The sequence below is a fragment of the Malus domestica genome, chromosome 03 (genome assembly GCF_042453785.1).
Source record: "Malus domestica chromosome 03, GDT2T_hap1".
In the NCBI taxonomy this organism is placed as follows: domain Eukaryota; kingdom Viridiplantae; phylum Streptophyta; class Magnoliopsida; order Rosales; family Rosaceae; genus Malus; species Malus domestica.
This window is the reverse complement of record NC_091663.1, coordinates 30,592,581-30,606,917: the sequence shown is the minus strand read 5'-3', so window position 1 is coordinate 30,606,917 and position 14,337 is coordinate 30,592,581. Positions and strand designations below refer to the sequence as shown.

Below are 14,337 nucleotides of genomic sequence, written 5' to 3'. Positions count from 1 at the left end.
TTAAATCGACAACATATGGATGAGATGTCAACGATATAGCGAGGAGATATCAACTACATATTTAAACATTTATCATTTGAGCAATCAGAGACTGAAATTAGATCGTCTCAGCCAAAAGCCTTAAAAAAAAATGAAATATAGGAAAAAAATGACATCCTATTATCCTAAATTCCTAATTTGTTTTAACAACCCTAGGAAGGATTTTGGTTTTTTTTTTTTTTTTGAGCAAAGGATATTCACTAAGGGTGCGTTTGTTGCACCGGACTGTCTCGGACTGGACTAGCTTCAAGGACTAAGCTGGACTAACTTAGTGAAGCATTTGGTGCAGTGTCGGATTAAGAAGCAAAATAATTAACAAACTTTAAAATTATATTATTTAATCCCTATCTTTTTTAATATGTTTTTATAAATTATCAAATTATAATATTATACTATTTAATCTATATGTTTTTTAATACTTTATTTTTTTTTCATTTTTTTTTCTTTTTCTAGAATTCTCTTGTCTCCTTCCCCAAATCTCTCTACTTTCCCGTCCATCTCCCTCTCAATCTCTCTCCCTCTCTCTCTCTCTCTATTTTCTCCATCATCAACAATTCCATTCTTTTCACACATTCTCAGAAAGTCGGGTGAGGAAGTCGACAAGTATCCGACGAGTGAGGAAGTCGGGTAAAAAACCTACCTCACATTCAATTCGATTACTAATCAGTCGGGTGAGGAAGTCGACAAATATCCGACGAGCAAGAGAGAAGGCAGTTTGGTAATTACTGGACAGCCATGGCGGCAGATCCTGTATCAAACAACAAACCACTGTCATCTTCCAAGGCCCCAGATCCAGCCAACCCAAACTCTTCTCCGAGGTGGAGCCCAGCGATTTGAGACCTGTTGGGAAAGTTGGCGAGCGAAGCAAACGAACGAAGAAGACAAGCAAAGCTGACGAACAAAGCCGGTCTTAGTAGTCCTGTTGTTTTCGGGGGGGGGGGGGGTCTCGGTAAGACCACCTAAGGAGGTTGCTAGTCGAGGCGAGTCCCTCGTAGTACCATTAAAAGTAGTATGTGTTCCAAACAAACACTGGACTATACTCCAATCCAGTCCAGTGAGACTTACAGAAGCCAAACAAACGGGCCCTAAGGGGTTGAGAGCGGGTTAAGCCTCACAATGGGCAACAATAATATTGTTCAAATTCGCATTTGGCGAGAATCGAACCTAAAACCTCTAACGTACAAGTGAAGATGAAGGATTTTGGTTTATTAGTTAGTATCCGTACACGGTTTTTTTTGTTGAAACATACACTTAGCACTCCTATGCTCTCTTTTTTTTTGAGAACCTTGAGGGGGGACATAGGACCAAACCCCTCCAAAATAAAACCTAAAAGGTAAGAACATGCAAGAAAAGCTGCAAAACAAAAAAGATTATCCAAAAGGATTAGGTAAAAAATAAAATGACACATCAACAAGAACAAATAAAATTGTAGGTCCCGCCTATGAAATCTAATTGCAGAAAAGGAAGAATCTCAAGAGGAGGATCGACATGCCAAACAAGAGAAGATGAGAGAAGCTCAAAATTGGATAATTTGTGAGCAACTGCATTCCCCTCTCAAAATGTATGAGCATAACGAAAAACCATATGTTGCAACCAAGAAATACAGTTTCTCCAATGAGTCTAGAGCAACCAAGGAGGAAAAGGAAAACCAGAAGCAAAGTAAGATACTGCACCATGCACGACTTAAAATTTTCTATTCTATTTCCACATTTTATTTGTAAGATGCTTTATATATATAGGGCCAAGTTTTGGGGACACACAATTTGACACATGTTCTTGTAGAACTCACTCCGTAATGTATTTCAACTATTTGAACCATTTATCTTTTAGGTCTTCCCTCAAAGATCATGTCTACCAAAACCCCAATCCAAAACCATATGACCGTTAGGTTAAACTTAGTCTTTGTTTGTAGAATCGTATTTGTTCATTTCTTCACTACAGATGAATGCCTTAATGATTTCAAATTTGTCTAATTTTTTTTAAGGATGATCTATTTAGGATGTTCAGATTGTTGATATACATTACAAAGTGGGTGCTACAAAACGGGTGTCAAAATGTGTGTCAAGGTGTTTTTTGCTGTGCACAACGCTAGTATACCAATCAAATAAAAATGTCTAAATAAAATAAAAATTTGAAAGTCACGCCTAGAGCACATGATTAAAAGCTCTAAGTCATATACGTAGTGTGTCTGAGTGCTTGTGGAGAGATTATTTTTCAGTTTTATAAGAAAAAAAAATTGTGGACTATATGTTGCATTTTCGGATCTAAATCAAGTCTTTGAAAAACAAAAAATTGTGGCTAAAGAAGAAGGACTTGAATACGACAGTTGCATTGTGGCCACGGTTCATCGGAGTGGCACACAATGCACTTGACCCCATCGGTATGAGAGTGATCATTGATCAACCGCACTGCGGTCGCCTCCCGATCATATATTTTTCTCCTTTTTTTCTCTATACCTTTCTATAAAAAAAAATTCCACACATCAACTTCAAGAGTGGTTAGTTGTCTTCCAAAAATGGTCTCTCTACTTCATATATGCTCTTTACTTCTCTTCCAAAAATGGAAGTTGTTCATGTATTTCAAACTCTTATTCATATAGATGCTTTTGCTTGCAAGGTTAAAAAACGTCACCCCGTATGTCTTGATAATCGCTACCACTTGCTAGTTAAGAATAAGATGGGTACAGCGACTAGTGAGTAGTGACTGGATCTCCGAGGATTATTACATACGTACGTACGCCCAATGCGAAAGCAATTTAATGTTAGCGGGATTGTGAAACGAAATGGCAACACATTATATATAAAGAAACATCATCAGGCATAAATGATAATATAGTTCAGGTAATTAAAAAGTTACGTATGAAGAACGGTCATGTAGTTCAAGTGATTAAGAATGTTTCTATGCACGCGTCAAGCTCCCGTGTTTGATTTTCTCTCTTCCCTCACAAAGTTAAACACGAAAGCAGGAGATTCCGACGACAGAAAAAGCACTACTGGATTTGTGTTCTTCATGGGAGACACTGCATTCACATGGATGTCAAAGAAGCAACCGATTGTCACTCTCTCTACCTGCGAAGCTGAATACGTAGCTACTACCTCATGTGTCTGTCATGCAATCTGGCTAAGAAACTTGCTGAAAGAATTAAGCATGCCACAAGAAGACCCAACAGAGATCTATGTCGACAACAAGTCTGCAATAGCTCTAGCAAAGAATCCAGTATTCCATGACAGGAGCAAACACATAGATACCCGCTATCATTACATAAGAGAGTGCATTGCAAGAAAGGATGTGCAAGTGGAATATGTGAAGTCTCAAGACCAAGTCGCCGACATATTCACCAAACCACTCAAGCAAGAAGACTTCGTCAGATTGAGGAACACAATTGGCGTCACAAGACAAGACTAAGGGGGGATATTGAAACATAATCTTGTTCTTGGCCCAAGAAGATGATCTAGCCCATAGAAAACTCATGAAATGTGCTAGAAAATTCTAGCAAAAGGTTGTCGGTGCATTAGGCATGCATACTAAAAAAATCTAGAGAGTTCTTGCAATATTTAAGTAGGCTTGCAAGTAGAAATATCTAGAACCACAAAACTTGTGGCTAGAAGGAATTTAGTCTAACTCCGCCGACTTGGTGAGTCGGTTAATCAAGGCTATAAATAGAGATTGTGTTGCTATGTAAGTAGCAAGAAGAAGTGAGAGCAAGTAAGAGAGCAAGAAGTGTGAGAGTGTGAGAGTGTTTGAGTGTTTCCTCTTATACTAAGTTTGTGAGTGAATGAAAATCTTGTGTAATACATTGAGTGTTCTTTCTTTCTCTTGCCTATTAATTCCGCTGCATTACATTCTTCTTTGTGAGATAAACGTCTCCAAAGTAGTGAAGTCTTTTTAAGCCCCAACAAAGTGGTACCAGAGCTATGGCTAGCAACGTTATGGCAGCCTTCCAAGTTCCAGTTCTCGACAACAACAACTTCGATAATTGGAGTATCAAAATGAAAGCCCTTTTGGGAGTACATGATGTATGGGAAGTCGTGGAGAAAGGCTACACTGAGCCAGAAGATGAAGCTACTCTGTCTCAACCCCAGAAGGATGAGTTTGAAAGATTCAAGAAAGAGAGACAAGAAGGCTCTCTACCTCATCTACCAAGCATTAGATGACAATGGCTTTGAGAAGGTCTCGAGTGCAACCTCTGCCAAGCAAGCATGGGAGAAGCTTCAAACCTCTTACAAATGAGCCGAACAAGTGAAAAAGGTTAGTCTTCAAGTACTAAGAGGTGAGTTCGAATCTCTACAAATGAAAGGGTCTGAATCAATCTCTGATTGTTTTTCAAGAGTCTTAGTCATTTCCAATCAATTAAAAAGAAATGGAGAAAAGTTAGAAGATGTTAGAATTATGGAGAAGATACTACGCTCGTTGGACCCTAAGTTCGAGCACATTGTCGTGACGATTGAAGAAACAAAAAACTTGGAAGAAATTAGTATAGAGCAATTAATGGGTTCGCTACAAGCATATGAAGAGAAACATAAGAAAAGGCAAGGGAATGATGAGCAGCTCCTCAAGACGCATGTCCAACCAAAAAAGAAAGAAGAAAGCTTGGACAACGAGAGAAGCCAGTATGAAAGAAGTCGAGGTCGCGGACGTGGACATGGACGTGGATGTGGTTGGAACTTCAACAACCATAGCAACTACGAAAGAGGAGGAATATGAACAAAAGGTCGTGGAAGAGAGCGCTCAAACTTGAGGTATGAAAAATCTCAAGTTCAATGCTACAACTGTCAAAAGTTTGGGCATTATGCTTGGGAATGTAAAGCTCCAAGCAATAGGCCTGATGAGAAGGTCAATTATGTGAAAGAAGAGAAAGAAGATAATGGCATTGTGTTATTAGCATGCAAGAACAATGATGGAGACCAAGACTATACATGGTACCTTGACACCGGCACTAGCAACCACATGTGCGAAAGAAGAAGCATGTTCGTAGAGCTCAATGAATCGGTGAGTGGCAACGTTTCTTTTGGAGACGAATCCAAAATACCCGTCAAAGGAAAAGGTAACATCCTTATTCCCCTAAAAAATGGCGGTCACCAATTAATTTCAAATGTCTACTACGTGCCCAATATAAAAAGCAACATTTTGAGCTTGGGACAACTCTTAGAAAAAGGTTATGATATTCACATGAAAAATTATAGCCTTTTTCTTAGAGATGACAAAGGAAGATTAATTGCCAAGGTGAAAATGTCAAAGAATAAGATGTTTCCCATGAACATTCAAAACGATGTTGCAAAGTGTCTCAAGATATGTTACAAAGACACATCTTGGCTTTGGCATCTTCGTTTTGGGCATCTTAACTTTGGGGGACTGGAGTTATTATCCAAGAAGGAGATGGTGAGAGGCTTACTGTGCATCAGTCGCCCTGATCAAGCTTGCAAAGGATGTTTACTTAGGAAACAGTTCAGGAAAAGCTTTCCAAATGAGTCGACCACAAGAGCCCAGAAGCCACTTGAGCTCATTCACACCGATGTGTGTGGTCAAATAAAACCAAGGTCTTTGGGTAAAAATAATTATTTCATTCTCTTCATTGATGAATTTTCAAGAAAAACCTGGGTGTATTTCTTAAAGTAGAAATTAGAGGCATTTGGAGCATTCAAGAAGTTCAAAGCTGCTGTAGAGAAAGACAGTGGTTGCAAGATCAAAGCCATGAGATCTGATCGAGAAGGAGAATTCACTTTAAAGGAATTTCAAGAATTCTGTGAAGCCAATGGAATTCGTCGACCTTTGACAGTTCCAAGATCCCCTCAACAAAATGGTGTGGCAGAAAGAAAAAATCGAACCATCCCCAACATGGCTCGAAGCATGCTAAAAAACAAGAGATTGCCTAAGAAGTTGTGGGCATAAGCGGTAGCATGTGATGTCTACCTATCCAATCGGTCTCCAACAAGAAGTGTGTAGGGAAAGACTCCGCAAGAAGCATGGAGTGGAAGAAAACCAGGTATCTCTCATCTAAGAATTTTTGGAAGCATAGCCCATGTACATGTACCAGACGAGAGGAGAACCAAACTCGACGACAAAAGTGAGAAGTTCATCTTTATCGGCTATGACTCAAATTCAAAAGGCTATAAGCTGTATAATCCAAACAATGGAAAGATGGTGATCAGTCGAGACGTGATGTTCGATGAAGAAGGAGAATAAGATTTTTGCTCTCATGCAGGTGATCTTCACTTCTTTCCTCAGTTTGAAGAAGAGAATGAACAAGGGATGATAGAGCAAGCAAGAGAGGTTCAACAAGAGTCCACTACTCCACCTGCTTCACCAACATCAACCAATCATGGTAATTCACCAGCATCAACATTATCAAATGGGAGTCTAAATGAAAGAGAAGTACCACGCACAAGAAGTCTATGAGATCTTTATGAGGTAACTGAAAGACTTGATAATCCTACACTTTTCTGTCTTTTTGCTGATTGTGAACCAGTTGACTTCCAAGAAGCAGTGCAAGATACTAAGTGGAGGAAAGCAATGGATGAAGAAATTGAAGCAATCCAAAAGAGCGATATATGGGAACTCGCTATTCTTCCGAAAGGACACAAAGCCATTGGAGTCAAGTGGGTGTATAAGACAAAGAAGAATGCCAACGGAGAGGTTGAAAGATACAAGGCGAGACTAGTGGCGAAGGGCTATAGTCAAAGAGCCGGAATCAACTATGATGAGGTATTTGCACCCGTTGCTCGGTTGGAAACTACACGATTACTAATTTCTTTGGCATCTCAAAACAAATGGAAGATTTAACAAATAGATGTGAAGTCCGCTTTCCTAAATGGAGTCATTGAAGAAGAAATCTACATTCAGCAACCGCGAGGCTATGAAATCAAAGGGCATGAAGACAAAGTTTTGAAGCTGAAGAAAGCCCTTTATGGGTTAAAACAAGCTCCACGAGTATGGAATAGTCGCATTGACAAGTACTTCCAAGAAAACAACTTCACCAAGTGCCCTCATGAACATGCTCTCTACGTCAAAGTCAAAGATGGAGATATTCTAATTGTGTGCTTATATGTGGACGATCTAATCTTCATCGGAAGTAATCCAAGCATGTATGAAGAGTTCAAAAGAGTGATAACCAAAGAATTCGAGATGATCGACATCGGGATGATGGCATACTACCTAGGCATTGAAGTCAAGCAGAACGAAGAAGGCATTTTCATCTCCCAAGAAAGCTACACAAAGGAAATACTGAAAAAGTTCAAAATGGACAACTGTAAGCCCATAAGCACGCCAATGGAGTGTGGAGTCAAACTAACCAAGCATGACGAAAGAGAAAGTGTAGATCCAACATTTTTCAAGAGTTTAGTTGGAAGTTTGCGCTACTTAACTTGCACAAGACCATATATTCTATACCGTCGGATTAGTCAGTCGCTACATGGAGAATCCCACAACTACACATTTGAAGACCGCCAAAAGAATTCTTCGATACCTTAAAGGTACTGTTAACTTTGGCTTGTTCTAGTCAAGTTCTAGTAACTACAAACTTGTTGGATATAACGACAGTGATTAGGCAAGAGATTCCGACGATAGAAAAAGCAGTACTGGATTTGTGTTCTTCATGGGAGACACTGCATTCACATGGATGTCAAAGAAGCAACCGATTGTCACTCTCTCTACCTGCGAAGCTGAATACGTAGCTACTACCTCATGTGTTTGTCATGCAATCTGGCTAAGAAACTTGCTGAAAGAATTAAGCATGCCACAAGAAGATCCAACAGAGATCTATGTCGACAACAAGTCTGCAATAGCTCTAGCAAAGAATCCAGTATTCCATGACAGGAGCAAACACATAGATACCCGCTATCATTACATAAGATAGTGCATTGCAAGAAAGGATGTGCAAGTGGAATATGTGAAGTCTCAAGACCAAGTCGCCGACATATTCACCAAACCACTCAGGCAAGAAGACTTTGTCAGATTGAGGAACACAATTGGCGTCACAAGACAAGATTAAGGGGGGATGTTGAAACATAATCTTGTTCTTGGCCCAAGAAGGTGATCCAGCCCATAGAAAACTCATGAAATGTGCTAGAAAATTCTAGCAAAAGGTTGTCGGTGCATTAGGCATGCATACTAAAAAAATCTAGAGAGTTCTTGCAATATTTAAGTAGGCTTGCAAGTAGAAATATCTAGAACCACAAAACTTGTGGCTAGAAGGAATTTAGTCCAATTCCGCCGACTTGGTGAGTTGGTTAATCAAGGCTATAAATAGAGATTGTGTTGCTATGTAAGTAGCAAGAAGAAGTGAGAGCAAGTAAGAGAGCAAGAAGTCTGAGAGTGTGAGAGTGTTTGAGTGTTTCCTTTTGTACTAAGTTTGTGAGTGAATAAAAATCTTGTGTAATACATTGAGTGTTCTTTCTTTCTCTTGCCTATTAATTAATTCCGCTGCATTACATTTTTCTTTGTGAGATAAACGTCTCCAAAGTAGTGAAGTCTTTTTAAGCCCCAACACACCGCAGTGTCTGTTACCGACATTTCACCAAAGCTGTAGAGAAATGATTGATACATGGGAAAGTTTGGTGGCCGAAGAGGGTTCATGTGAGTTAGATATGTGTGGTCTTCGCTTGAGAGTTTGACAAGCGATGTGATTTCTCGAGCTGCATTTGGAAGTAGCGATGGGGAGGGAAGGAAAATATTCCAACTTCTAAAAGAGCAAACGAAAATTTTCGCAATAAGTTTAAGAAGTGTTTATATCACAGGATGGAGGTAAAATTTAAATATATATATATATATATTTTTTTTTTATGGAAAAAGAAGAAAAAAATGTTACAACCATTGAAGAAAGTGCTTCAATTTGTGCAGTTTTCTACCAACCAAGATGAACAAGAGGATGAAGGGCATTAACAAGGAACTAAGACGGTTACTCAAGGGTATCATAAACAAAAGAGAAGAAGCGATTAAGACAGGTGAAGCCCCAAAAGATGATTTATTACGTATACTTTTGGTGTCCAACTCCAAAGAAACCAAGGAACATGGCGGGAACAACAAAAATGCTGGAATGAGTATTGAAGATGTGATCGATGAATGTAAGCTATTTTACTTTGCCGGGCAAGATACCACTTCAGTGTTGCTCGTTTGGACAATGATTTTACTAAGTCAAAACCAGAATTGGCAAGATCGAGCGAGGGGGGAAGTTTTTCAAGTCTTTGGAAGTAACACAACACCAACCTTTGATACCCTAAGTCGCCTACAAGTTGTAAGTATACATTAATACTAATACATTAGCGTGAGGAGATGCGCAAGTATTATCCGTTGCAACATACAATAAAGGAAAGTTTGGGCTTATGATTTTCACGTAACACTTTTCTTCGAGACCTAATGTGGATCTCCTCTCCTCCTAAACTTTAATTTGAATGTCATGAAACACAGTTCAGAGTATGAATTTTTATATATGTGTAAATACAATAAACCTTTACTGTAGGTATAAAATTACCCTGCAGGTGACCATGATTTTATATGAAGTTTTGAGATTATATCCACCAGGCGTTGCGCTGTCTCGAATCACTGACAAGAAAACACAACTTGGGAAGTTATCGTTACCAACTGGAGTGGAAGTCTCCTTACCCACACTGCTACTTCATCATGACAAAGAATTGTGGGGTGATGATGCCGATGAATTCAAGCCTGAGAGGTTTTCGGAAGGCATTTCTAAGGCAACAAACAACCGATTCACATATTTCCCCTTCGGCGCCGGTCCACGGATTTGCATTGGACAAAACTTTGCTATGATGGAAGCAAAAATGGCCTTATCATTGATTTTACTGCACTTTAACTTTGAGCTTTCTCCATCCTATGTTCATGCTCCTTCTGTAATTATAACCCTTCAACCACAATTTGGTGCTCATATTATATTACGTAAACATTGTTAATTAGTTTGTTTGTAACCATGAATACGCAGTATATGCATTTTTTTCTTATGAAAGTGCAGATGAAATATTATAAGGTAAATAAAGTTTCATTCCGCGACTCTTATTAATTGTGGAAGAAATATTGTGCCCCTCTAAAGGATGGGAGTCTTGGAGTGAGGAATTTTCAAGCTCTTAATCAGGCATTTGTTTTGAAAATTGTTTGGATTTTTTGACTACTTCTTCAATGGCTGCTAGTTTTTTTGTGCATGACTTTTTACTAGTAGTCGATCCGGTGTGCTCTTATTATAAACAGTCTTTTATTCGGCCTGGTTTGGGCCTTTATTTGTAGATATTAGTCAGAACTCCAAATAGTTGGTGGACAATGGTGCTTCTATTAACTTTTGGCATGCAAATTAGATTGGTGATTCAATTGTTAAAATGTTGGGTATTCCGTAATCTCTTGGTAAACTTTTGTTTGCGCCTATTTCAGACTTCATTCATAATGGGAATCGGTTTTGCCCTATTAATATAACTAGTTCCGCCCTTTCTAGTATATGGTCTGAAACTTTGACAATTAAGCATTCCTTGTCGATATTGGAAAATAAACTAATTTGGTTGACTACTTAGATGGTGTACTATCTTTATCTTTGGCTTATGATTTTAAGCGTAGTAAGTAAACAATTGTTTCTTGGAATAGATGGGTTTGGTGTAGATGTTTTCGACCACATAATTCAATTTTATTATTGCGTATACTTCACGGTAAGCTTTTAACTGATGATTTATAGCTTCATCGGGAATTCCCTTTTGCATCGATGTGCTCTTTGTGTTGTAAGGCTACTGAGACTTGTCAACATTTATTTTTCAAGTGCTCATTTGCTTTTGAAATTTAGCGTAGGGTTTTAGCCTTATTTCAGGTTTCTACATTATTCTCCGATATCACATCATTTTTTTCTTATCCTTTGCGGCATAGTTTTGGTACTCAACTTCAATTATTGTGTGAAATCCTGTCTCCATATTTCATTACTTAATTTTTGTATATTGTATTTATGCGAATTTATTTTATTTTCATTAACCTTATAATTTTAGTTGACTAATTACAAAGTTTGATTTGCGATAATTACTCAGTAAAAATTTGTAGGCTTTTTGGGGTCACTATTAATTTTTTCGAATAGAGTTCAATTCAATGAATTATTGGGGTGTGAATTTTATGTTAACCTCAGTTGATGAGCTTTGCATTCTTAGAGTGCTTGGAGTGTATGGAAGGCCATCAAAGGCACCTAGAATTCATGAGGTTATTTGAATTTCTCCTTGTGCTTTTAAAGTTAAAAGTTAAAACTGACGGTGCAGTTCGTGATTCTCCGGGTATGGCTAGTTTTGGTGGTATTTTCCATGATGACTTGGAAATTGTCTTGGATGCTTTGCATGATCTTTTGGTATTGCTACTGCTTTGGAGGCGGAATTTAAAACTATTATTCATGATGTTTAGATGGCTTTGGAGAATGGTTGACATTCTTTTTGGATTGAGAATGATTCTTGTTTAGCAGTGCATTTTCTTTCGAATGGATCTTCTCAAGTGCCTTGGCATTTATTAGTTGATTGGTTAAATTGTTGTACCATCTTTTGTTCCATACATGTTTGGTTTTCTCACATTTATCGCGAAGGAATCAGGTGGTAGATTGTTTGGCAGACCATGGTGTTGATCATGTTGAGGTTCATTGGTGGGGTTCTTGTCTGCGTTTTTTTATAAATGATAGCATTAGTAGGTTAATTTATTCGTTGTTAGAGACGACAAAAATCGGTGGGATCAAGCTCACACCAAAGTGAATAAACATCATTGTTTTGCACCTGATGAGTCAAAATTAGATTATATATTTCATCATATTCTTAGTATAATTTGATAATTATTTTGGTAGAATTTTGATACTTTGCTTTATATTTTCAACATAAGACATTCGACTTCATCTGGAGCAAAACGTGACCAATCAAACGAATTTTGGAGTGATTCAAATTAGAGGACGTTCGTGTGTTCCTTAGCTTGTTTGTGTCAAAATCTCAGCAATTCTACCAAGCAGTTATTTTCTGGAGATTAAATGAAGGATCAGTGCGCGTTGCTGGAAAGTGACGTTTCTGAGCTTAAACTGCGTTTTTTGAGCCCAATATGACTTCGGATGGGTTCGTGGCCTTCTGGAGAAGTGTTCAGAATAGTCAAAACTTTAAATCATGCTTTTTGGGCAAGTTTTGGAGCTGATTTGGGTCCAAAACGTGGCTGTGCAGATTTTTGGGCGTATTTACCAAATCAATTTAGAATTATGTTTCCTAATTTATTTCAATTTATTTAGTTTCCTAGTCTTGTTCTAAGACCTTTTATTAGGAGGATTTTATTTAGATGTAGTATAAATAAGCATTTTGGCAGATCTAGGGTTTTTTTAGAGAACGCATGCAATTTTTGGAGAGAAGATTTTGGGCAAAGCTTAGAGATTTGAAGACTTTTACTTTCAAGGTGTTTTCACTCTTTTTCTATTTCAATAAAGACTTTATGATTTTTATTATGAATATGTGTAACTAATTTTCTTGTGCTAAGGTAAGGCCATGATCCTTAGCAAGAATATGTAGTCTCTTTTTAATTTTCTTATGAATTTATGCATGCAAGTTTTGAATTGTTAATCACTGTGCTTTAAACTATCTATTTATTTGAGTGATTCGCAATCATTATGATATTTAGAAAAGTAATTTGATGCAATTTTGAGAGAGGGTTGTCCCTAAAATTGACTAAGGCTTCTTGTGGTTAGTATGTGTAACCTCTTATGATGGACGACACGTTTTAAAGGTTATATAGTTTTTCAAAGGGTTTTCACAAAACTTAATGAGTGTTGCTTATTCACATTTGATCTTGACACCATGGACGGGTTGCATGTTAGATATACGTTCTATGTTGGAGGTTCCAGGTATGATATACTCTAGGAAAACCTAACCTTCAAAATATGCATGTATGGTTCATAAGTAATTAGAAGAGTTACATAGGATTGTTAGGGTGACGGCGGAACCCAAGTACTTTCTCACTTTGAATTCTAAAAATTGTTTATTTCTCCTTCTTTAAAATTGTAGTTTTTAAGTAATCTTTTTAATTAAATTCGTTTTTCTTAATTTAGGTCATTAAATCACCATTTTCCAAAATTTTGTTCTAAATAATTAGTTGAGAATTGATTTGGCGTTAATCTATTTAAATTAATCCTTGTGGAGAATGACCTTGCTTGAGCCAACTATACTACAACAATCTTGTTTCTCTTACAAGTATTTTAGGTGTTTTTAACCCTTTTTGCGCAAGTGGTAAAAATCCCTATCAGCGCCACTAAGCAAAGTGCCATTTGTGTTTTGTCTTCATTATGTCTTTTATATTTTTAATAAAGGATTATTTAAGTGTTGTTCATTTTGCTTTTGTTTTTTTTTTCTTGGATTTAATTTGTCAAAAGTTTTGTAAGTGTTGTTTTATATTTATTTTATTTCTCTTATTAATTTGTTTTCTCTTTGTCATAAGTTTGAATATATGCCTGAGTTCTTGGAGTTATTTTCGATGATTGTGTTATTTGGCTTTACAATTGCAAAGGTGATGAAGGCTAATGCAATACAGAATATGATATCGACACACTCCTTTTTATTGCTCATACATTTTTTTAATTTTTGTCTTTCAGATTAGATGAATTAAAGAAGATCAACGGACATAAATTAACAAAGGGTGTGTGAGAAGTAAAAAATGGTATGTAGATAGCACATCCCATACAATATATATGTTGACCTTCAAGCATGTGGCTCTTTCTTTTTCTATCTCGAAGTTTTGTCCTAGGTGCTTTTATTTGGATTTTTTTTTTACTGAGGCCCACATCACCAACGTACTTCTTCCAACTTGCTATTTTCTTTTTGGAAGACGATGTATCTTTATCCTTATTAGAGCATTTCCACCGGAGGTGGAATAGCCCAGCACCCAGTCAAAAAATCAGGCTGGGACTCTATCAATCCCCTCTAGCCCTCAAGCTGGTCTATAGGCCAGCCCAAATTTAACTGACCATGGAACCGGCCTATTTGCCTGAAGCGTGGCTTTCACACGGTCGTGGGCGCGAGTAGCCGACAGCCATTCAGAAGCTGGGCCCACGGCGCAGGCACACCCACATCCCACCTCGTGTAGGCGACTTGGCCCACTGTCTGCCGTTGGATTTCCAACGGTAAAAAAAATTTGAATTTCACTTTTGATCTGGACTGTCTGATTACAGATCAACGGTCCATGTTTTTCCCTAAAAAAATTTTTTAAAAAAAAGGCCCAACGGTCAAAATTATGACCGTTGGCCACGTGGTAGCTTATAGGTTGTTGGATTTGAATATTTTTCAAATCCAATGGTCTAGATTAATTAACTAAATTAAATTA

General features: G+C 37.7%; 2 pseudogenes; both read left to right on the top strand.

The window, feature by feature from the left end:
* The first annotated feature begins 3,953 nt into the window (after window positions 1-3,953).
* On the top strand, window positions 3,954-4,269 carry LOC139194308 (uncharacterized; annotated as a pseudogene).
* Window positions 4,270-8,032: 3,763 nt separating this feature from the next.
* Window positions 8,033-10,044, top strand: LOC139194307 (cytochrome P450 72A225-like; annotated as a pseudogene).
* Window positions 10,045-14,337: the final 4,293 nt, after the last annotated feature.